Here is a 23,730-nt window from a genome sequence, read left to right on the forward strand (position 1 = left end):
TTTGAATCCTATTTTCACAAAGGTGTGTTTACACTGCTCTGGAGATGTGAAGTTGCTTTAATCTCCCTTTCTCAGGGAAGTGTGAAGAGGTATTTATGTACTTCAGCCTCAGGGCTCGGATCTTCAGGCTGTTCTTCCCCAGGAGCCAGACTTCCCATCTGAAGAGAGATTTATTAATTCACTGGCTCATGTCTGAGCATGGCTTCCTGTCTGTGTTGAGGCTCTGGTGTCGGAAGGGCATTAGGAAACCCTCAGGTTTTCCCCAGTCCCACCAGATGCCAGGTTCTGATAGAGTTGCTGGCAATAGGCAGAGTAAAGCAGGTTAGAATGCTGGCAGCTCCTGCGGCAAGTGATCTGGGCATGTATTGCCCTTGGCAGTGCTGATGGAGGATGGTGAGGGCTGGAGGGAAAAGGCCGTTTTTGTGGGAAAGTCAAACTGGTTGGGGACCGAGCCATTTCTGTAGCTGGTGAGGGCTCATCTCTGCTCTGAATCCTGCTGGGCACGCCATAAAGGGGGTCCCCACGGCTCTGCAGCACCCAGGCAGCAGCTTTGTGAAGGCTAACCAGGCAGATCTGTGAGGTCCTGCCCCTCACTTCCCTCTCCCTGCTGTTCAGTGTGCCTGCCAGCCCAGCCCAAAACCCCTCAGAGGCCCAGCCTCCCTTGCCTAGATGAAAAAGGCTGTCCTTTTCCTTGAGACATTTTAATTTTCAGTGCCATTCCTGGTCTTTCCTCTGCTTCAGATATGAGGGGGTGGCTTTCTAGTCAGCTTGATGTATTTGTTCAGAGTTTATCCTTTTCACCACACTAAGGAGGCCCAACCCAGCCAAGGCACAGGCTGAGTCCTCTGGGAGCCCTGGTGCCCTCTGCACCTTGACCCCTGCTAGCTCTGCTCAGAAGGCAGAATTTTGCAGGATCCACAGGGAGGATGGAGGAAAAAGTCCCATCTCTGAAGCAGGCTCTGACTCTTCTGTTTCCCTTGTGATGGGAAAGATCAAGCCTTTTCACTTCTCACTGAGTGGGAACTGCTGCCCTAGCAGCCATCCAGCCCCAGGGATCCTTGAAGCCTGATTCTTTCAGGCTCACTGACATTGTCATCCTCAGTCCCAGAGTTTTCCAGGCACCACAGTGCCCTGGAGGGACCCTCACCACTCGCCTCTCCTCCTCTTTAGTCCTACTCGGCCCTGTGCACACTGGGCCTCCCTCATCCTTTGATGCCGGAAGAGGCTGTGTGTTTTCATGGAGCCATTCTACATTGGCTCCTTTGCAATAAAAGCTGCTGTTCCTCACAGGCAGGCACTGAACTGCACCTGTGGCCAGGTCATGTCTACATGGGGATTCTAAGGACCAACTCACTGTGGGAACTGAAAGTAAACAGTGTTAAGGGCATCATGTCTGGATGATCTTGCTGTGACTTTCATTTGATTTCTCTTAAATCACTTTGGGAAGGAAACAGTAAATCGAACCCAGGCCACTGGGACCCTCCAAGAGTAAGTGGAGACATCAAATAAATGAACCTCTGCCAACAAAGCAGACAAGGGCCTCCGTGCTCCTACCATGGTCAAATACACCCCTCAGCCAACACAAAGAAAGCTCTCAAGCCAGCCAGTCTTCCTTGGTTACTATTCAAGGACACTGGGGGCTGGAGACCAGCCAGGCACCAGGTATGATAGGGAGGTGCTTCATTTCCTGATCAAATCTAACTGAGATCATCATGACTTCAATGAGAAAGATATAAGCTGAATGCTTGGCAAGCTATCCCTGCCACACCAAACAGGAGCAAGGCATGCTCTGCCTGTGGCACAGGGCCAACAGCATGGCAGAACAAGGAACAGCAAAGACAACACCTGAAAGGGAGCATGGCAGGGAGCTGGATGGGGCACAATGGTAGCAGGATTCTCCATTATTGTGAGAAAGTGGAGAGGCCTCTGGAGAAGATGAGGGTTAGCTAGGGGAGTTAGATGAGGCAGTGGGGAGGAGAAAAGCTAGAGCACAGCCAGTCTGAGCAGGAAAGGATGCTTTGAATCAGGAAAGATATCTCTGAGGAAAGACATATCACAGTGAAGTGAACTTGCTTGGGGATAGATCCCAAGTGTCCCTGGATTGGAGTGTTCTGCGAGGGCTGGGCAAAGTTGGGCTTTGGAGAGCAGGCCTGGAAGATGCAGGGAGTCCGTTGTCACCCTACAACCCTAGGGGAGTAAAGGGCTGTAATCAAGCTCACTTCTCCAGCCAAATACAAGGTTGCCATTTCCAAAAAAGACTTGATCAAATTTTCTAGGTCAGCAAGAGGGTAGAGTAATGGAGACAAAGCAGTTAGGGCTTCTGCGAAGGAAGGTGCAGCCAGTGCCTAGGGAGCATGACTGGCAGGCTGCCTAGGGAGCATGACTGGCAGGCTCCCCAGGGAGCAGCCCCTGCCTAGGGCATGGTCGAACCCAGTGATGCCCACGCAGGGATGACATGGACAAGACAAGCACAGATACTGCGTGGCAAAGCCTCTCCGTGGACAAATGGCACCTTAGCTCTAGCCTGGCTGCTTGTGCAAGAATATTGCCAGCAAACTGGCCTTTAGACACAACATACAAAACAGGAGAGGAAGGAAGAGACCCTAGCAGGCCTGATTTTCCTGTGACAGTGGTTTATACCCTTGTGAAACTCTACTGGATCTGAGGATTTAGTCATCATTTACATGAACCTGAGTTCAGGCTCTCTGGCTGTGTGCACCATCTTCTTCCCAATGTTAAAAAAAAAGGAACATATTTTTACACAGAAGTTCAGAGTTTTTTTAACCTTTGGCTTAACAGAAATATGGAACCTTGCCTCCCCTAAAGGTCTACACAACTGGGGCAAGCGGTCATGCCATTTTCAACAGACATTACAGGAATTTGCATTTTTGACAAGGGGTGCTTTTCTCCCAGCTGTTTTGCCAGCATTAAATAGGTGTCTGCAAAACCACATGCAAATATTGTAAAAATACATCTGGAAGTCCTTTTCTCTCTCAGATCATATGTTTATGGGCATAAAGAGCTTTTATAGACGGATTAGCTTAATTAAAATTGAAAACTCTCATGAATACCACTGTAACTCAATCTAATAATACCTTAAGCTGGCCAGGTTCATCTCTGAAATAAAGCTGCTTCTCTGTAGGTGTCAGAAAAGTAGGCTGGGGGTCTAGGGCAGTGGAGGCTATTTAAGGCACCTCTTGTGCCCAGAACAGGCCTATGTGAGTGTCATTTCACCGTGTTGCTGCCCATGAAATCCTGATCATAGGATGTCTGTGACCATAGAAATGACCAGGGGAAAATAAAGGGTCAAGATGGGAAATTCCAGTGGAAAAAATACACAGTGGATGGGACAGAGGAATAAAAAAAAAAAAGCAGTGAAAAATATGAAAAATAAAAGGGAGGATATGAAGCCCGATGTGAAAGAAAAGCCATCTGGGGCCTTGTGTGTGCCAGGTGAAGGAAGGGGAAGAATGAAATGTATGAATTGGTTTCCCCTCAGCAACTCTGTGGGTTTCAGCGAGTGACTTACCCATGGCCAAGAGCGTGGAGGGCAAGAGTGCACTAAACCCCTCCGTGCTGCCCACACAGAGCCCGAAATGGTTCTCCATCAGACTGGCTTCTCTTCCTAGTTCATCAGGCCCTGGGGACAGTGAGGTGATCCGACAGAGCCTGGATATCTCTAACTGCTGGCAGCAAGTCTCAAAGCACAAGCATGGTTGTTCTCTTGTCAGGTCAGGCAGAGGCATGGCTCCAGTGTACAGCTCAGCCTCTTACCCCCCTGTCCCTGGTGCTTCCCAGTGCCTCACTTTCCCTTCACATCAAGGCAGTGTTTTTATGTTGGGTGACACTGGGAAATGGGGCTGTGCCAGAAGGCTGCTCAGTGCTGAGGGTCAGCAGGTAATGCCTGGAGCAGGGAACAGGCTGTGTGAGGTGCAACACACCTTCCCCAGGGACTGGTAGGCTGGGCCTGGGGAACATCAAGTCCCATCCGAGTCGCAGCAGGGGCTGAGCACAGGGTTATATCTGACCTTGTGCACTAAGCATGTGACTCTCATGCTTTCGAGTGGCTCTTCGCAGTCCCACAGAAAGTCTCTGCCTGTGGCGTGGAGCATTTCTGGCAGCAGCAGAGCTGCTGGGGTTTGTGTGCCTGTCAGGAGGCTAGGTTTTAGAGGAGGTGTGATATTGGGAATGGGGCTCAGCATCGCACAGCTTGTCTTGGGACAACCCTCAGGAAGACAAACCCTGTAGAGCAGCTCCTGAGATGATCCTAGACCCATCTGATCTGTTTGTTCTGGAGCCAGTTTCTCACTCAGGAGAAAGGAGCCCCAGATCTGTAAGAAGTAACATGGGAAAGGAGGACTCTAAAGCCATGACTAGGGAAAGCAAGAGTTCAGATGGGTCCCAGACCAGCTCTTCTGTTCTTTCTTGGCTGAGAGCAGCTTTTGGTCTGCGGGACCTGGCGCTGAAGGAGGCGCTTAGAGAAGTCTCCATACGCGTTTCAGTTTGTGGGCATCACCCATCACCCATCACCCATCACACATGTGCATGTGAGCTGCCTACCCTTGTGTCCCAACTGTATCCTCTGGGCTAGGATTGTTGTTTCTGTCATCTGGTTGGGCCTGGTCCCTGGCTGCATGCACAGGGATCATGTCACCATCTGACTTTGTAGGAGTCCCAGCAAAGTGCAGAGGTACCAGACTGGGCTTTCTTCTTGGAATCTTTCCCTAACCAGAGCCATCTCCCTGCCATCAAAGGTCATGTGGGGAATGAGGCAAGGGAGGAAGCTGAGGAGGAAACGGCCATGAGGAATCTAGGGCACTTGCTCTGCTGCTATGTGCAGATGCCAAGTCACCCAGCAGGAGGGAGGGAGGATTCACATCCTCCTAGAGACAGTGCAGGTGGCCTCTAGCCCAGCGCCAGACTACCCTTTTCTGGAAGCAGCATGAAGATTCAGTTTGTCTCCCCTGCCTTAGATTGACCTCACTAAGCAGATTTTAATTTTGTTAAATAAATATGAAGTAATGGCAGTGGGGGTAGGAGCCAAATTGCCTGGAGACATTCTTGAGAGCCAGACCAGCTCTGCAGAAAGGCAAGACTGCCCTGCAACTCTCTCGGCAGCAGGGAGCTGCATGAGCTTGGGAGAGCGTCCGGCAGAGCCTCCCAGGGAAAGAGGGAGCAAGCACTGTTGGGAACAGGGTGGTGGGCCTGGGCTTGCTGGCGTGAAGCAGATGTAGCTCTACACTGCTGTGTGCTCACAACACCTCTCTCTGCCTTCAGAACGATTTCTAAATGGCTGCTAAATATCCGTCGGAAGAACACTCATCCTCCCTTCCTAATTAGTCGATCAGACAAGAGTTTGTAATCCTTTTGAATAGGAAGATCTTAGTGTCTAGCAGTGGAGACTGGGCAGGACACAGGACACAGCAGAATGCAGCAGTGGCCAGCAAGGCTTATAGAGGGAGATAAAGCAGAAGGGCTTTTTGCAGACTTCCTCAGTCTCCACAAGAATTGCTTTGTCCTTTCTCTGTAGTCCAACACATCTTTCTCTTCCCTCTCCAGAATTTTTGCACTTTCATTTCACTTTGTGGTACCATGTGTAAAATCATAAGCATAGCAGCCCCTGGCAGCAGGCCAGCTCGCTGACTTGAGTCAGCTCTTGCTTATCACCAAGTCCAGTGCCTGCTGCACACTTCCGGTGCTGGGCCACAGGGTGGTATGCCAGGTGGGAGCTGGATACATCTGCACCAATCACAAACCACCCAGGTATGGTCACTCTGGGGATCAGAGAACAGCTGGAGGGAGGCTCAGGACGCACAGCTCCCCTGGGCAAACCTGTCCCAGTGTGGGGGGAAGTAGATCTGGCCTTTCGTGTACTAGTGAATGTTTACAGGATGCAGGTCTGTCTGAGCTGCCTTCCCCACAGCACCCCAGTGGGCTGACAGGACTCAAATACATTTTTAAGGCTGAGAATAAAATCAAGCCTGGGAGCAGAAGGAGGAAAAAAAAACCCAACAATGTTAAAAATGAAACAGACAGGAGTTGCATTTGCAGGGTCTTGGAAGAGGGAATGAGGCAGGAGATGCACAGAGGGCAATGTGGTCAGCAGGGGCCAGGTGGGAGAACAGTCCCATGCTGAGCAGAGGGAGCAGGAACAAATCCCTGTTAGATGGGTAGGGAGGCAGAAGGCCCCTGGCTGGCATGGAGATGGGCTAGACTGGGAGTAGTTAAGCACAGCGTATAAAGCAGAGGTTCAGTGTGATGGCCACAGTCGATCTCCAAATGTTAGGGGCTCCATATGGCCCTCGGACAGAGGGAGTCCTTCTCTAGGGAGTGAGGCAGAGATTGGACCGGGGTGGGAGGCTCACAAAGGAGTTACAGAGAGGTTCCTGTGCATGCATGAGAGCAGGGGAGGGGAGGGTATTTGTGGTGGGAAGTGGGGCTGAGACAGGAGAGGGGCAGCAGGCAGAGCTGCAGGCAAAGGGGGATTGCTGATGTAGAGGCTCAGTGAGAGCTCAGTAGTTATTTAACAGCTCTGACAGGCAGGAATGGCACTTGGGCAGACTAAGTGAAGCAAGGAGTAGTATTAGCATGCTGGGAGGGGGGTAATGTAGCTCTGACCATGTTACAGATGGTACTGAGCAACTCCTTGCTGCTGATATCTTTAACATCAATTAATCTGGGAAAAGCATATTTGTCCTGCATGCATTAACCTTTATACATGACTTAACACTAGGTGCAGCCACAAAGCATGGGAAGGGTTGGGAGAGCTATATAGACACGGCTCCTGTTGTCACCCCAGACACGGAGGGTGCGAAGAGCCCAGTCCCAGGGTTGACAGCCTGGGGGAGTGGGTGCCTACAGGGGCAGGTAGGGGGGAGCAGAGCAGTCTGAGGTTGCAGAGCAGCAATCTGGATATGGAGAGACAGCTACTATCAGTGACTTCAAGAAACACTACTTTCCTACTGCATTTCTACAGTCTCAAAAGAAAGTGTTTATAATAGCATCAGTGACTCAGTGAGAGCTCTTTACTCACCAGTTAATGACTGAGCAGGGTACCAGGGCTCTTAGTGACTTTGGCTTAAATAAACTCAACCTTTCTCCCAGCTTCCTATTAATATGGGAGAGTGGTCTGGGGCATTAAGAGAGAGTAGGTGGCAAGCAGCATGGGGAAGGTGGGCATCCTTTTACTCTAGTTTATAGCCTCCTCCTGCCAGCTCCCCTGACCTCAAGGGTCTGCATCAGAGCTAGAGGAAAGAGGAGAAAGGAAGTGAGATGGCAGGAAGGCTGGAGAGTCAAGTATGTAGAGGCTGCAGAAGTCACATGCTCCATTTCAGGTGCTGCCGCTCCTTCCAAACAGGTTCTCCTGTATCCCCCAGATGCACCCCATGCAGCTGCACTCAGAGGCAGCTGCCAACACGTTCCTAGAGAGGGTAGTTAGAGCCACCCCCCTGACCCTGCACAGCACATTCCTTCCAGGCAGCAGCCTGACTGGGACATTAGGTCTGCCCAGTCTGCTTTGCATTTCCTTTGGATAAGAGCACAGAAACTTTGGAGTAGACATGAAGTTCCTGGAGGAGCTGGGAATGCAGGAGAATGTGTCCTTTGGGCTGTGGGAAGGAAGGAGCACTGGGGCTGGAGCAGTGAGCTGGGAAGCACTAGGAACATCCTGAGGCTGCACTCACTGTTATTCCTGGCCTTATATAAAGGGATGAGTCTATAGGGGTCAGGGAGCTTTGGGCACAAGCAGGAAGTTCCGGGAAGACTAGTTTCACACCAGGCCTGGCTGTTAGTGGCTGTTGCAATTAGTGGCTGGAAAGGAACAAGGCATTGGGACAGGGCCACCATGCAAAGTAGGACACCTGTGCATCAGCAGAGCCTGAATCTGGAGTAGTATGGGCTCTGGCTTTCTGGAAGAGAATGTGTGTTTCCTCCTGAGATGCCCAAGCCCTCTGCCTTGGACATGCCCCAAAGGAGCTGCTGGCATGGGTAAAACGTGCCTATCACTGTGTGCTGACTGCAGGAGATCCCAGCCTGACCCACAGCATGGACTGCTTGATTTGGGGCTGATGCTTGATGCTCCAAACAGTGGAGCAAGGGAGAAGGGAACCCATCTGCTGAGTCCTGACCAGCTCACTGCCTGTGAGCTTCCTGGGGATGTGACTGCTGCCTGTGGCATGTCACTGCTCTTGCACCCACCTTGCACTGCTGTGCTCTCACCCCCAGCCTGCTTCTCTATTACCAAAGCAGTGAATCATGAAGACAGGGTGAGTGAATATTTGCAGGTAATTGAAAGACTGTCATCACTATTATGGGCTTCACCCTCCAACCTGCCATCCTTGACATGCTCACCAGGGAGGGCTTGGTTTCCTCAGCCACATGCTGCAGTGGCAGGGACCAAGGGCTATGTTAATGACTGGATGGGCCAACATTTGATGCCCAGGACTAGGGCTGTTTCCTGGAGGGGGGACAGGCTGTGCTCTGGAGGATAATCTGAGGCTGTATATTGGGCAACATCTCTGCACCAGGGTGATGATCAGAAGCCTAGAGAAAGCCCAATTTGGTCAGAGGGACAGAGGAAGAGAAAACAGTGGAAAGTTTCTGGGGGCTCTGCAGACCCCTTTGCTCACCTGCTCTGCCGCAAGCCTGGAGTGGGGAGCCTGAGAAACATCCAGGGCACCTACCCTGGGAGAGCAGCACTGGAAGGGGCCCTGACTGCAGGCTGAGCACTGCTCTTGCTCAGGTCTCTGCTGAGATTCAGCTTGTCTCTGGGAATGCCATGGTGCCTGGGGAGCTGAGGCTCTGTGGAAGTGAGGTCCGTGGCCCTGGCATGCACAGAGCCCAGTGCTTCAGGTAGGTGGACAAGGCATTTCTGCAGATCCAGTTTCAAAACTGCTTTTGACAAAATAGTAGGCTACATTTGAGCCACTTGTTTTGCTGTAGCAAGGTAGTTTCCATCTGCATTGTAACATCACCAGGCTGTGAGGTGCTGTCTCCTTGGGAACATGGAAGCCGACCGGGGGTAGGCCAGGATGTGGCCACCAGGCACGATGCAGGAAGGATCTACTGGGCATCTTTCCTGCCACAGCAGCTGAGAAAGGAGTTAACTCATACATCCCCTGGCTCACCGTGGGCCCTGGATGCACTAGGTTACCTGGCATAACACATACCTGTAAAGACAACAGACTGCTTGGGTCTGCTGTGAGCTAAGGGCATGGGGTGGCATAGCTCTGCAGAGCAGGGAGCAGGAGCTGGTTATGGCTGTGGCTATGTATAAATAAGGAGAGGGGACTCCATCCCAAACCATTGCAGCAGGAAGGGAACAAACAGAAATATTTATAGGATAAATAAATGGATTGAAGATTTTTTTTTAAGATTAATTATTTTCTAGCTTTTCCTTTTTCTCCCTAAATTTCAAATCTGTGACAAAGAGCTGGCTATTTGTATTTGTTACACACACACACACACACACACACACACACACACACACACACACAATGTTACATCTATACATTATCTTGAGATCAAAGGGAGTGTGTGTGACATGTCTCTGGCTGTGCAGACGAGAAGGGACACTGTCTGCTTTTGGGAGAGAAGAGGTTATTATCAAAGGGTTACAGACAGCTCCTGGAAAGGAGAATGAGAAATAAGGACAGAGAGCACAGAACTGGAAACAACAGTGATGCGCTGCAAAAGCAAATCTTCCCCTGGTCTTTTCATCTCAACTCTTTATTAAAGCAGGGTGAGAGAGAACCTCTCACTGCATGGAATTATTATTTTAAAGAAAAAGAACAGATTTGAGAGTTGGAGAGAGTTGGGAGGGTTTCATCTGGTGAGGAGACTAAAGAAAACCTATTTGCAAACAAAGCTTTGCTGCACTGAGGCTCAAGGGTAAGGCAACACAGCTGAGGTACCTCAGCAGGCTGAGCTCAGGATGGTGCTGGAGCTCCTCAGGGTGTGAATGTTTGTGCCAGAGGGAGCAGTCTAGCCATGGGGAGCACGCGAGGCCACTGTCTTGTGCACTGGGCAGGAGCTCCTAGCTTGCCCTACTGCTTTCTGCAGGCAGGCTTTGGGCAAGTCACTGGGGCCAGCCTGTCCCAGGGTGACCTTGACATCTGAACACCGCATTTCGTTTGTGTCCTGAGTTGAACTTCCTAGGAATCTCGGCCCTAAGAGGCCTGACTGCTTTCAAATAAAAGAGTAGAACCTTTCCCTGGCTTGGTTCATCTTTGCTGTGAGCCTTTTTGACCTCCATGGACCAAGCTGGACCCATGGCTAAAACCAAACTCTAGGCTCAGTCTCCAAAGGTGTTCAAGCATCTCACCCCCACTGAGCTAAAATGCCTAAATACGTTGGCAGACCCTATTAGGGTGCTTGTCTCATAGGAAGTGTTGCGAGGGCTGATTAGCTGGTGTGTGAAGACAAGGTGCTAATGACAAACACCCAACTGCAGTGGGGGGGGGGGGAACCCGAAAAAAACAGTTTTAGATTTTTGGATTCCATGTGCAGCCATATGTCTGCTGCAGCAAAAATCCCAGCAGGCCTCTCCTGGATTTCTGCTGCTATCCCCTAGGTGCCTATTACCCAAAGCTCTTCTCTCGTGACTATTGTTGAGAAGGGCACAAGCGTTTGAAAACCAAAAAGGTTTGAATAGGGGGGAGGGGATTCCTGGCAGAGCCAGGACACCAAGCTGAAAAGTGTAAGAGCCAGGAAAAAGGGTCTGGCCTGCCACTCCAAATGCCATATGAGTGGCTGAGCACTGGGCAGAGCCCATGTTCGCATATACCTTCCTCAAACACTGCCGTCTCTGTGGCCAGAGGGAGCTACGCACTTTTCCCTATGGTTGGTGGCTGTTCTTGGGTCTGCCTGGCCTGCAGTGAGGAGTGGAGGTTGTTCCTATGCCACCAGTGCTGGGGTGGGGAGCCGGTCTGGCACAGGAGGGTTCAGCATGGTGAGCAGGTACTGGTGGGTTGAGAGTCTGATGTATGGGCTGAGATGGTGAGGATAGGGTGGACAGGGACCCCCATTTCCACAACAGCTCACAGTGTTAGAAGTAGCTCTAGCTGCTGTTATTTTAAAGCCAAGTTAGCCAGTTGAGAAAGTACTGGGGCCCGCTAGGCTTGGCTTCTTCTCTGTCCCTGTGCCACCTACCGGCATGGCTGTGCACACCAATGCATGGCCAGTGGCCAGCTGGGGCCAGGGTAACAAGGTAGCTTCCCAGCCAGCATCATCCTCCTACTCCTCACTGCAGGTTGGGAGGAACCGTAAGGAAGTACTTTGAGATGTTACAAATCCCGTCAGCTAGGGACATGAGCAGTCACTTTAAATTGCCTCTGAAGATGGGAGATATTCCTCTCCTAGGAACAAACTCCCCGTTTCTATGGCAATCCTGGGAGCTTTGATGTGTCAGCTGCAGCTGTGGAGCTTCTTGCGTGCAGGTTTCATGACGACATGGAAATCCCCGACTTCAGAGGCCCGGGCCAGGCCAGCACATGTTTGAGCTGGCCTTGGGAATGGCACCCTGCCTGGGCCCTGCTTCTGCTGGGAGACCATGGGCACCCACGGAGGTGGAGAGCCAGCATCCTGCCCAGCACCACCTGGCACTACTCAACCCTGCCTGGGGCTGGCCTTGCACTGACTGATGTGTGTGTGAATGTGCATGTGTGTGCATGTGCCTGTGCATGTGTGAGGCTGTGTATCTGGCAGGGGTGTGTGTGTGAATCTGGGAAGGTGTGTGCATATGCCCATGTGTGGGGCTGTGTGTCTGTGTAACAGGTGTGGGGCATGAGTTTCTGTGCTCATGTTGGGGTGTTGGGGCTGTTTCTGTGCGCATGTAAATCTAGGTGGGGGCTGTGTGTGTGCATCTCTATGTATGTGAGGACATGTGTCTGTGTGACAGGTGAGGTGTAGGGGTGTGTATGTGTGTGCATGTGAGTCTGGGGAGAGCTGTGTGTATGGGTGAAGCAGTGGGTGTTGGGGGGAGGGGGGTGAGGCTGTGTATCTGTGTGACAGGTGGTGTATCTTTGTGTGCATGTATGGGGAGGGTTGTGTGTGAGGCTGTGCATCTGCTGCTGGCAGTTTGCTTTGCCAAAGCACTGGAGTTAGAAAGAGTAAAGTGTAGGCATTCCCTAAAGTCCAACATGAGCTTGGGATGCTACTGAGCCTTTGAGCTTATCCAGTCTACTCTTGATCACCTCCTGCCTTCCTGCCTGCTCTGGAGGACCTCCACCTCCTCCCTCCCTCTGTATTATCCCAGCTCCACCCATGGGCAGGAGTGCTCTCCCTCCACCACTGGCCTACAGGGGCCTTCCCCACTTTCCTCTCCTCCGCCTGTGCAAGCTGTCAACCATCTCGTCACCTTGCACACTCCAGCAGTGCCAGTGACTTGCAGCTGAGCCCTCTTCTTGCATGGAGCTGTCCCCTCTGGGCGCCAGCTGGGCAGCCTGGTAGAGTCAGCTGAGCTGCTGCCAGGCAGCTGGGAGGCCAGGAGGGAGCTTGCCATGCCTCCAGCCTCTCAGATGTTGCCTGGGCAGCCCCCACAGTTTGCCAGATAACAGCTTTCCTTCTGCCCCAAGGGGTCTCCCAGCCACAGGGCTCCTGGATCCCAAAGCTAGGGGTTTGCTAGCAGCAACCCAGCTCCCAGAACAAGCTCGGTGCCTGCTGGCTCTGATGGTGAAAGGTAGGATGCTCCCCAACCCCTGCCGCTCTTCACGCTTGCTGCTCTTGGAGCAGCCGCCAACAGGAGGCCCCCCTTTTCTTAAGCAGTCCCTGTCTCACATGAGCTGTCATTTCTGTTGTGGAGAGACGAAGGTAATATCTTCTGCTGAGCCTCCTTCTTTCTGCTCCTTCTTTCTGCTCCATCTCTCTCCTGGGGCTAGAGGTTCAGGCACCAGAGAAAAAGCTCAGCAACTACCACACAGCAGGGACAGTGGCAGCAATGCAGCCCAAACAGTCTTGACTGTGCTGGCCAGATTGCTTCCTGAAGAACCCCAGATCTAACTCTCGTTCTCCCCTGAAGCTCTTGATACCAAAGCAACACATCTCAGCTCTCTTCTCCTCCTGTTCACACACTGTGGGAAAGCAGACAAACCATCTTAGGGCCTTCCTGACTTCTGCAATGAAATACCTCCATGAAAAACCCAAGTGGGAGGAAAAATGCCAAGCCTATGGCTGAGGTTAATCCTCGTGGGGCATTTTTGCAAGGGATCAATCCAAGGGGAGTCCTACTAGAAGGTGACTTGCTCCAGTGCACTGCTACAGCAAGGTCAGTGTGGGCCAGCCTCCACTGGCTAATGGACACATCCAGCCATGCTCCAGAGAGCTGGCACAGCTGATGTAATGGAACTCACGACTGGAGAGCAGCAAACCATGAGGACTGGAATTTGTGTATACGCCATTCTTCCTACTGAAGCTTCTTGTCTGTCTCTGAGGATGCCTGAAAGGCAAAAAGGCTCCTGCTGTTCCTGGAGTGGCCAAGGTCATTTCTGGGAGCTAGTACAGATGCCTGCTGCCATGTGGTTCATGCCCACAGTAGCTCTGTGTAATTAGCTGAAAAGATCATGTGACATGGGAGGTGGACAGGGAAAGAAATGGAAATAGCAAAGCTGTGCCCAATTTCAGGTCTGAGGAGGAAGCTGTTCTCTCCAGAGGTAGCGCTCACTGGGCTCTGGTTTTCAGATCCTAGAGAGCTAGGGAGAGTTTGTGCAAGTGTGTATGTGGTGAGAGGGATGGGAGCATGTGCTCACTACCAAAGCAGTTCTTGATTCTGCATCAGAGTGCTAAAGACTCCCCATGGTCCCCCTGAAATGCCCCCAGACATTCTTCCCTGGCCTTCCATGGACAGATTGTATTTGTTTCAGCCCAGTGTGTTCATTAGATTAAAGTGGAAGACTCGATCTGATCAAACTTGGGAATACAAAAATAGGCATGCTGGGTTCAGCAGATGGAGGGAACAGCCTGGCAGATCAGGCGAGTAATGGCAGCACCCCACAGCAAGTGCTCAGCAACAGCTGCTTTGCAGCAGCCCTCTTGGACATAACTTCCCTGCTGTCTGCTACATGGAGTGTGCCTGCTCCGCAGACATGGCATTTTGGGCACAGCAAGACTGGGCTCTGTCCCTGGGTTGTGGCCTTGGGGATGTGCTATGGAACATGGGGAGCACACTGGGGGCCAGCTCTGTGCCTGGTGCTCGCGTGTGGTTTTTTTTCCCTGCAGCGCTCACAGTCGAGTGTTGTGTGTGACTGTGGCTCAGGCCTGTGTTGTGTCCCTGCTGCTCTCCCTCTGCTTTGCTTCCCCTAAACCTCTGTGGCACCAAGTGCCAAGAGCTGCTCCCACTGCCTTTGGGCAGCCTGGGATGGGAGGGGGTCCCAAGACTCTCCCAATCACTGGCATTTACTGGGCCTGCAGATTTGCTGGATGCTCCCATTGTAAACCACAGCAGTGAGAGTGCTCGTTCCTCATCTCAAATAAATGTCTTGGAAACAGGGATGAATGAACCTGTGCACTATAGTGTAGCTGCCAGATGAACATTTTACAGGCTGTTTACTTTGCACTGTGATGCTGGAGTACCTCTGGAGTCCAAGCACTGCTGAAATCCATCTCCTCTGTCTGTTCCATCTCATTAACACCCCAAAATCAGCCAGGCCTGAAAAAGGATCAGCAATGCTTCCATTGTGGGGGGTCCTATGTCCTCTGCATCAGCAGGGAAAGACCCCCCACATCAAGGGTAGAGAAGTCTCAGGAGTGCCTTGCCCTTAAGCTTTGACCTTGACCTTTTCCAGAGAGGCCCTTTCACCTCCAGGTTAGTGGCACTAAGAGCCTTTCTCCTCGTGTGCTGAGGGCAGGAAATCTGTGGTCTAGGTTTCAGGCAGCCAAAAGGGAGCTGGTTGTCTCTGTTAGAGACATCTCTGATTTGTCTCTACCCATACATTGATATCTGCCCCTCCAATTTCTGTGTGTCCGGGCTCCTCCCAACACAGCAAGAGCTAGTTATGCCTGGACGTTCTCCTTATTTAAATCCCTAATGAGTTTTGTCATTTATTTTAATTACAAAGCAATGGCAAGTTGAAAAAGCCTGGCTAGAGGGAGACTTATGTAGATCAGAAGTGCTCTTTGGTGCACATCCATGGTCTTTGTCACTTGTTTCATTTGTTCATGTGGAAGTGAGGGTGATGTCTGTCTCTTCAGGCTGACAAAGATGCTCTGTGGGACTGACTGGCAAACCCATGCCAGCACCATCCAGCAGCAATAGCAGCAATGTCATGCTTTGAGCTGGCAACCTGATCCAAACCTCTGGGCGGTGGGAAATGTGGAAAGTTTTGCTTTCAAAAGCATTTTCTTTTCTGGCACAGCCTAGCCTGTGGTCTCCCTCCTGCTCCTCATCCATTTTTGAGGGAAAAAGCCTTTATGGTGGCATACACTAAAATGCACCTGCCCAATAAATAATGGGAGCTACTGGTGCCTGAGGGAGAACATACAGACGGTGGTGACCATGAGGAGTGACTGCTGGTCTGGCTCAGGACAGATAGCCTCTTCCATATTGATGCTTCTGAGTGAGGAGGCTCATTGGGTACTGGTTTGGGGAGCTCCACTGTGCTGTGACTTTGAGTAATGGGTTTATCTCCTGCTGAGCTTAATGGGAGATGTGTCCCAAGAAAGGAGCTGTCTGCTCAGACCCTGGCACAAGACTCCCAGAGCATGGGTCCTGCTGCACTTGTGTGCTATAGGACTGGATCCTGGCATTCATATTTCGCATGGACCTTAAGTCTTTTGTCAGTGGTTGCAGCTATTAGGGGATATATCCTGACCATAGCAATCACAGCAGCTCTGCTCAGTGGATGGATCATGTCACATTACTTCTCTGTTGCATGATCTTGTTGCCTAAAATGTGACGCTGATGAAACATGGCGTTTTTTCAGGGAGATGGTACTGCACAGACCAACCTTATCGAGAGCCCACAACCCTCTGAGATGGATGCTCTTGGGGTTGCTCTGGGACCCAGCCCACTGATTCACAGTCTGCTGGATAAAAAAGTTATGACCCTGGGATATGGGAATCACAGAATCACAGAATCGTTTAGGTTGGAAGGGACCTCTGGAGATCATCTAGTCCATCCTCCCTGCTCAAGCAGGGTCACCTAGAGCATATTGCCCAGGATCACATCCAGACGGGTCTTGGATATCTCCAGCGAAGGAGACTCCACTACCTCTCTGGGCAACCTGTTCCAATGCTCAGTCACCCTCACAGTGAAGAAGTTTTTCCTCAGGCTTAGGTGGAACTTCCTGTGGTTCAGGAATGGGAAATGCAAGCTTCTCTCCTGGGTCTTCTATTGACTCCCTGTGATCTCTTGGGCAAGCTGTGTTACCACTCTCTGCCTCATGCTACCTAGCCACAAGGCAGATATAGGACTCACCAGATATATGGCAAAAGTCTCTGTACTGGTGTCTTGCAGTGGTGGGAGCTGTAGTATGGTAGAGCATTTAGAGCAAGGACAATACAATCCCTTTCTGTAGTGTGAGGGGACAGTCCTGGGCCAGCCTTATGCCACTGTTTCCAGCCTACTGGGAAACTATGGGGCTGGGCTGAATCTTTCTGCTCTGGGGAGAAGGTAGACTCCTTACACTTTTGTGTTTGTGCAACCTCCTTCAAATGGCAAATGCTTCTGGGTTTGAACCCCTCTCAGTGGCTTGCAAATGCCTGGGGTTGTCCTGGTCACTGAAACAAACTGATATTTAAAGAAAGCCAAGAGTGCAGGCAGTCCTATGCTTTACATTGTAGCAGGTGGCTTGCTTGGGTCCAGGCAATCATCCTTGTTTTCTCGGCCCCAGCAGGGTTATAGAGTCAGGAAAAAAACTGACTAGGGAGGCAGTTGGGATGGGAGGGCTCTGGTTAGTGTTTGGTATTGAGGAAGCAAGAACTGAAATCCCTTGGAGACTGCCTTAATCCTGATGAAAAAGGCAATGGAGAGCGGGAAGACTTATCTCTGAGATGTGCCAGGAAAGTGAGTAGGTGGTACGGAGGCAGCCTGATGTCATACAGGGACAATAGTGCAGCAATTTGCCCTTTCTAATGGCAGATACCTCCAGTGGTGGTATCAGGATGTGGAAAGTCACAGGGGAGGCATGTTGAGATTGGAAGGGCTGTGACTTCCCCTTGTCTATTCTTACTAGTGTAGGGAGAGCCCCTTGCTCTGTGCTTGAGAATTCTGACCGCTTGTCAGTCTGCCTATGCAGCAGTCATTGAACACTGGCCCACCCTGACTCTTCTGCTCTCCCTGCATCATGGATGGGAATTACACTGAGGCTCTTGAACAGCCTGTCTGGTGGTCAGAGTCCCTCTTTTTGCAGGGGTGGCCTGGATTTGCTTGTGCCTTGAGCAAAGAGAGGAATTTTGGACCCTCTTCTGTCTTAAGAACTCTGATTTTTTTCCATTCAAATGTTTTTTCCCCCTTTGTGAAGAAAGCTGCCTGATTAGCAGCAATTAACAAAGTAAACTGCAGTAATGACCTTTATAGTTCTGTGCAGCCTCTTTGAGCACCCTGAAGCAGAATGAGCCAGATGTTCAGGATTTCTGCTCTGCAACACAGGGCCAGGACAGGACAAAGTGCAGTGGGAAGTATGCAGGAGGGGCTGCGCTGAGCAGGCAATAATGGTCACTGGTCTCTCTGGGCCTCTTTCTGCTGAACTTCAGCTGGGCAAACCCCCATGTGCAGAGCATCTGCAAGCGCTTCTCCTAATGCTGATCAGAAAACCAGCCGGGCTGCAAAACCCAGCGCCAGTTGCAGAGCCTCTCAAGGCTGTGCCACTTGGAGCTCAGTAGCTGATATGCCTCTTGCACCACATCAGGCTCTAAAAACTCCTAGTATACCCTGGCTCACCTAGTTCTTTCAGTCAGTGCATGGCTTGATCTCAGCTTTCCCTGTCTTACTGCTGTGCAAGAGTGTATCCAGGAGAACGCTGGACTCAGGTACTGCTTTTGCATCCATCACTGATAATTCTCTTTTCATCTGCTTCTTGGGCTTCGCCTTTTTAATTCAGCTGTCTCCTGATTTACAAATGTTCTTTCCTCAGTTATTTACACCAAGCTGCAGGGCTGTTTCCACTCATCTCCGGAACATGATGGGAGACTGGAGCTGTGCATTCAGCTGGGGCTTCACAAGATACAGCTGGGTGCCCAAGAACACTAGGACAACCTTGCTGCCCCATGCAGTGTTAGTCCCCACTTATGCCTGTGAGCAAACCAGCCTCCTCAGACTTCATCAGAGGAGGAAGGTTAGTTCTTTTGTCTTATTCCTCCCTCCCACCTGGTGCAGGTGTGGGGATTGCATCTCAAGAGACGTGAGGAAAAGGTGCCTGGGTTTCTTGGAACAGCGAGTTTGAGAATAAGCAGCCTGTGTCTGCTCCTACTGCAGCAGTTGTTGAGCTCCTGTCTGGTCCATGGGGCATGGATTGGGTTAGAAGAGGTCACCTAAGCAATGATGACTCTCCATGAATGCCTCTGCAAGGTACGACACCGGAGGGAAGAGCTGAGTCTTCTGCACAGCAGACTTTACAAGAAGGGAAACCAGTGCTGCCTCTGATCCCACATTCAGGAGACAGAAGGAGGACTTCCCAGAGTGAGAGAATGAAGTTTCAGCCTTGAAATGAAGTGAAATCAGAGCTGGGAGGTGCCAGATCCCCTCACTGGAAGGAGGGGCTATGGGGAGAGGCCTGGGGCATGGGGATAGCCTGTCCCACTCCAAAGTCTCACAATGGGAACTCTGCCACCCTTGGTCCCACCTGGGATTTCAGCCTTCCAGTTTGAAAGATGAGGTTCTGTAGCAATCCTCTCCCTCCTGCAGTTTGCCCTCCCTAGAACTCCCCCATCTCCTGCACTGAAGGGGCTGCAGGCATAGAAAGATGGGTGATGCTTGCAGGGACATGCTGGGCTCCTCTCCCATGCCGGAGCACCCCACAGACAGCTCCACTGAGCTGCTTCCCATACTAAGGACTGGCTCAGGCCATTCCTGCACCAAGGCTGTTTTATCTCCATTTCTTAATACTCTTATCTTGAAGGTTCCTCTCAGATTAAAGCACAGGCAGGCAGTGCCCTCCCTGGATTTATTGCAATGTAGTTTTCTTCTTCTAATCCGATCAGGATGTAAGCTGCTCTTTTCAAAATGCACAAGGAGGATGGATGTGGATGACACTGGTGCTGTGAGGTAGGCTGACTGGAAGCAGTGGGAAGGTGTCCTGTTGGTAACACAGGTGTCCGGCTTGGTAACACATTGACTGCTTTCATAGCTTGAACTACATTTCTCCTCTGAGCATCAGGGGAACATGTAGGTAAAGTGCCAAGTACACCGACAGTCATAAGGCAAAAGGTTTGCTTTTGGGCAGAATATGTTGTTCTCCAGCATACTGGAATCTGTTGGTCTTCCTGGACATCCTCATCAAGCTGAAGCCCAATCTTTGAGGAACGGGACTGTTCATCTCAACAGGACCCTGAGGGTGGAAACCTCAGCAGGGGTTCATGTGGCATCTGAGGATCTGGCCTTTGCAGTGTGACTGCCACCCAGTCACAGTGGATTGATTATGCCTGGTTAGCTCATGAAACAGTAGTCATGCCTGGAGCAGGGCTGGAGAAGCCAGGGATGGTATTGAAACCCTGCTGAGTTCCTTCCTTGCCTCTGCCTCCTGCTCTGCTGAGGGACGAGGGAGCTGAGATCACTTCTCTCTGCATCACTGTCTCCCTGCAAGGTGTCTCTTGGTCTATCTAATGAGTGCCTTATGTGTGAGGACCCTCACCATGGCTAATGGAGGACAGCATGTTAAGTAGTAACGCTCTTGGGCAGCCAGGATAGCGTGACTTCCTGCTTGGCTGGCTGGACTGGCCTTAAAGAAAGCACCTTCCCCACCAGTCCTTCCTACATTGAATCTGCATGACTGGAGCGTGAGGAAGGGCAAAGCTGGCAGTGGCTGTGCCAGGCTATGGCACTATTGGGAGTATAAGCAGAAAGCATATCCCAGTGCCCCCATAGGGCAACCCAACATGGTAACCAGGTCTTATGCAGCCCTGCTTGATGTGTTCTTGGGAACAGCAGCGATATGAGGGCTCATGGAGACATCAGAGGGCTGATGGAGAGCAGCATCTGTGGGAGATGTGGGGTACACAGGTGTGCTCCAAGCCTGATAGCCAGTGACATATCTGGGATCTGTTTCCTCACTGTGTAGGCCTGAAGAGACACTGGGTGGGGAAAGAAAATGATTCTTCTACAATGGGGGAAGGGACTGAGCTTGTTTTATGTCTCTCTGAACTCAATCTTTTCTTTGTCCTTCTCAGCCCAAGGAGACTGGCGAGCACTGTCACAGGGTCACTGACTGGCTGTGGCCGCCCTGCAGCCAATGCATGGACGAGCAACATTCCCCAGCTCATGAATGAAAGCATCATCCTGGCGAAAGAGGGGCATCCCACTGAAGAGCGTTCAGGCTGTGAGTGCTCGGGGCACTGTGGTGGGTGCAGGGCCTGGCACAGGAGCAGGGGCTGGGGTAGGGGATCCCATTCCTGCTCCTGGTGGGCTCCTTGGGGTGAAAAGCAAAAGGGTTCTCCTTTCTCATGTCACTATTGCTCTCTGAGAGCAAAAGAGAGCCTGAGTGCAGAAGTGGCAGTGAAGGAGGAGAGGTACTGCTGGCAGTGGAGGGGAAGATGAAGGGCCCTGTTGAGGGATGCACAAGTGAGCTGATATGAGATGCTGGCATGGCCTCAGTTTCCTGGAGAGACAGATGGCTTGGGCACAGGGCAGCTTGAGAGCTCTGTTACTGCTGTTTCTGGGAGTCAGAGAGAGCTGGGCTAGTGTGTGATAGCATCTGCTCTGGGTGATGCCTGTGAGGCTGGAGAGTAGCTGAAGCAATGCAGCAAGAGCACTGGAGCCTCCAGAGCTACTGGTACCCTGGAGGAGATTCTGCCTGCGACCTTCTGGGCAGAGCCAGTGGAAGCCAGGCCAGTCACTACTCAAACAGCAAGTGAACTCAGGAGATCTCTACATCACCCATATGTAGGCCCAGTGGGAGCTGTGGGGCTGCCCCTCACTGTAGCAGTGCCATGGTTTGCTTTCTGCTTTCTACTGGATGCTCAGCTCTGTTAGCTCTTGCTCCATTTCCAGCCTATGGCAGTGAGTTCAGCCACATGTAGTGTGACTGACTGTCTCTGGGCCCCAAGACCCAGCCCCTGAGCAAACCCTGTTTATCAGAGCTGGAGGACAGAGGGATGTGTGTGGTTGCCTCTGCTAAATGGGCAGGAGGAGGACATAGCTGCTGCTTCAAACAGGACTTCAGAGCTCTGGGAATGGTGGTCAAGGATCTGGGAGCCCAGGTCGTTTTCTCCTCAATCTTGCCTGTGAGGGGAAAGGATGGGAGGAGAAGTAGACGAGTTTTCCAAGTTAACAGCTGGCTGCGCCGCTGGTGTCGGCAACAGGGCTTTGGTTTCTATGACCATGGAACGCTGTTTGAAGATCAATAGCTGACGGGGAGCGATGGGATCCACCTTACCAAGCGGGGCACGCGTCTTTCCCAACAGATTGGCCAGCCTGGTAAGGAGGGCTTTAAACTAGGCAAGATGGGGGAAGGGGAGTGGTATAGTGGCAGGAGAGTCAGTAAAACACCGCTCAAGTCAGGATGCCTCCAGCGGGTGCATGCAGCCAGGGGAGACAGCATGGGACATGGCTATGGAGGATCCTCTTGCACCTCTTCTGGGAAACCTTCATGCTCCACTGGCTCTCTGAAATGCCTGTACACCAATGCACGCAGCATGGGGAATAAACAGGAAGAGTTAGAGGTCTGTGTGCGGTCGCAGGGCCATGATCTCATTGCGGTTACAGAGACATGGTGGGATAGTTCACGGGACTGGGATGCTGTCATGGATGGCTATGTGCTTTTTAGGAAAGACAGGCCAGGAAGGCGAGGTGGTGGAGTTGCTCTTTATGTGAGGGAGCAACTAGAATGTATGGAGCTCTGCCTCGGGGTGGATGAAGAGCAAGTTGAGAGCCTATGGGTAAGGATTAAAGGGCAGGCTAACATGGGTGACACGGTGGTGGGGGGTTACTCCAGGCCACCTCATCAGGAAGAGGAAGTCATCGATGAGGCCTTCTACCGACAGCTGGAAGTAGCCTCACGCTCACAGGCCCTGGTTCTCCTGGGGGACTTCAAGCACCCTGACATCTGCTGGGAAGAGAGCACAGCTAGGCACAAGCAGTCGAGGAGGTTCCTGCAGAGCATTGAGGCTAATTTCTTGACTCAGGTGGTGGAGACGCCAACGAGGAGAGGTGCACTGCTAGACCTTGTACAACGAACAAAGGTCTAGTTGGAGATGTGAAGGTTGGGCAGCCTTGGCTGCAGTGACCATGAGATGGTGGAGTTCAGGATCCTACGAGGAGGGAGCAGGGCAATGAGTAGGATTGCAAGGCTGGACTTCAGGAGAGCTGACTTTGGCCTCTTCAGGGACCTACTTAGGGGAATCTCATGGGGTAGGGCCCTAGAAGGAAGAGGGGTCCAAGAAAGCTGGTTAATATTCAAGCATCACCTCCTCCAGGCTCAGGATCAGTGCATCCCTCTGAGGAAGAAGTCAAGCAAAGCGGGCAGGAGACCTGCATGGATGAGCAAGGAACTCCTGGCAAAACTCCAACAGAAGAAGGAAGTACACAGAATGTGGAAGAGGGGACAGGCCACTTGGGAGGAATACAGGGACGTTGTCAGAGCGTGCAGGGATGCGACAAGGAAGGCTAAGGCCCAGTTGGAATGAAATCTGGCAAGGGATGTCAAGGACAACAAGAAGGCCTTCTTCAAATACATCAATAGCAAAAGGAAGACTAGGGGAAACGTGGGCCCACTGCTGAATGGGGCGGGTGCCCTGGTGACGAAGGATACAGAGAAGGCAGAGTTATTGAATGCCTTCTTTGCTTCAGTCTTTACTGTTAAGGCCAGTCCTCAGGAATTCCAGACCCTGGAGACAAGAAAGGAAGGCTGGAGAAAGGAAGACTCTCCCTTGGTGGAGGAGGATCAGGTTAGAGATCTTTTGTCCAGACTTGACATCCATAAATCCATGGGCCCCGATGGGATGCACCCACGAGTGCTGAGGGAGCTGGCGGATGTTATCGCTAGGCCACTCTCCATCATCTTGGAAAGTCCTGGAGACCAGGAGAGGTGCCTGAGGACTGGAAGAAATCCAATGTCACGCCAGTCTTCCAAAAGGGCAAGAAGGAGCCAGGAAACTCCAGGCCTGTCAGCCTCACCTCCATCCCTGGAAAGGTGAGGGAACAGCTCCTCCTGAAGGTCATCACTAAGCATGTGGAGGACAAGAAGGTGATCAGGAGTAGTCAGCATGGATTGACCAAAGGGGAATCATGCTTGACCAATCTGATAGCTTTCTATGACGGGATGACTGGCTGGGTAGATGAGGGGAGAGCAGTGGATGTTGTCTCCCTGGACTTGAGCAAGGCTTTTGACACTGTCTCCCATCACATCCTCATAGGTAAGCTCAGGAAGTGTGGGCTAGACGAGTGGACGTTGAGGTGGATTGAGAACTGGCTGGATGGCCGAGCTCAGAGGGTTGCGGTGAATGGCGCAGAGTCAAGTTGGAGGCCTGTAGCTAGCGGTGTCCCCCAGGGGTCAGTGCTGGGTCCAGTCTTGTTCAATATATTCATCAATGACCTGGAGGAAGGGACAGAGTGCACCCTCAGCAAGTTTGCTGATGATACTAAAC

The 23,730-nt window shown here is 51.6% G+C and overlaps 1 protein-coding gene across 6 annotated transcripts in view; it reads left to right on the top strand.

Annotated features, from left to right (window-relative positions):
* DLGAP4 (DLG associated protein 4) overlaps positions 1 to 23,730 on the top strand; it is a 194,288-nt gene that overhangs the window by 13,322 nt on the left and 157,236 nt on the right. For all 6 annotated transcript variants that reach the window (XM_068913074.1, XM_068913077.1, XM_068913079.1 and 3 more), the window contains exon 2: positions 20,317 to 20,465. The gene's annotated coding sequence lies outside the window, so the exon portion shown is untranslated. The remainder of the gene's footprint in view (positions 1 to 20,316; positions 20,466 to 23,730) is intronic.

Source organism: Struthio camelus, chromosome 18 (genome assembly GCF_040807025.1).
Source record: "Struthio camelus isolate bStrCam1 chromosome 18, bStrCam1.hap1, whole genome shotgun sequence".
Lineage (NCBI taxonomy): Eukaryota > Metazoa > Chordata > Aves > Struthioniformes > Struthionidae > Struthio > Struthio camelus.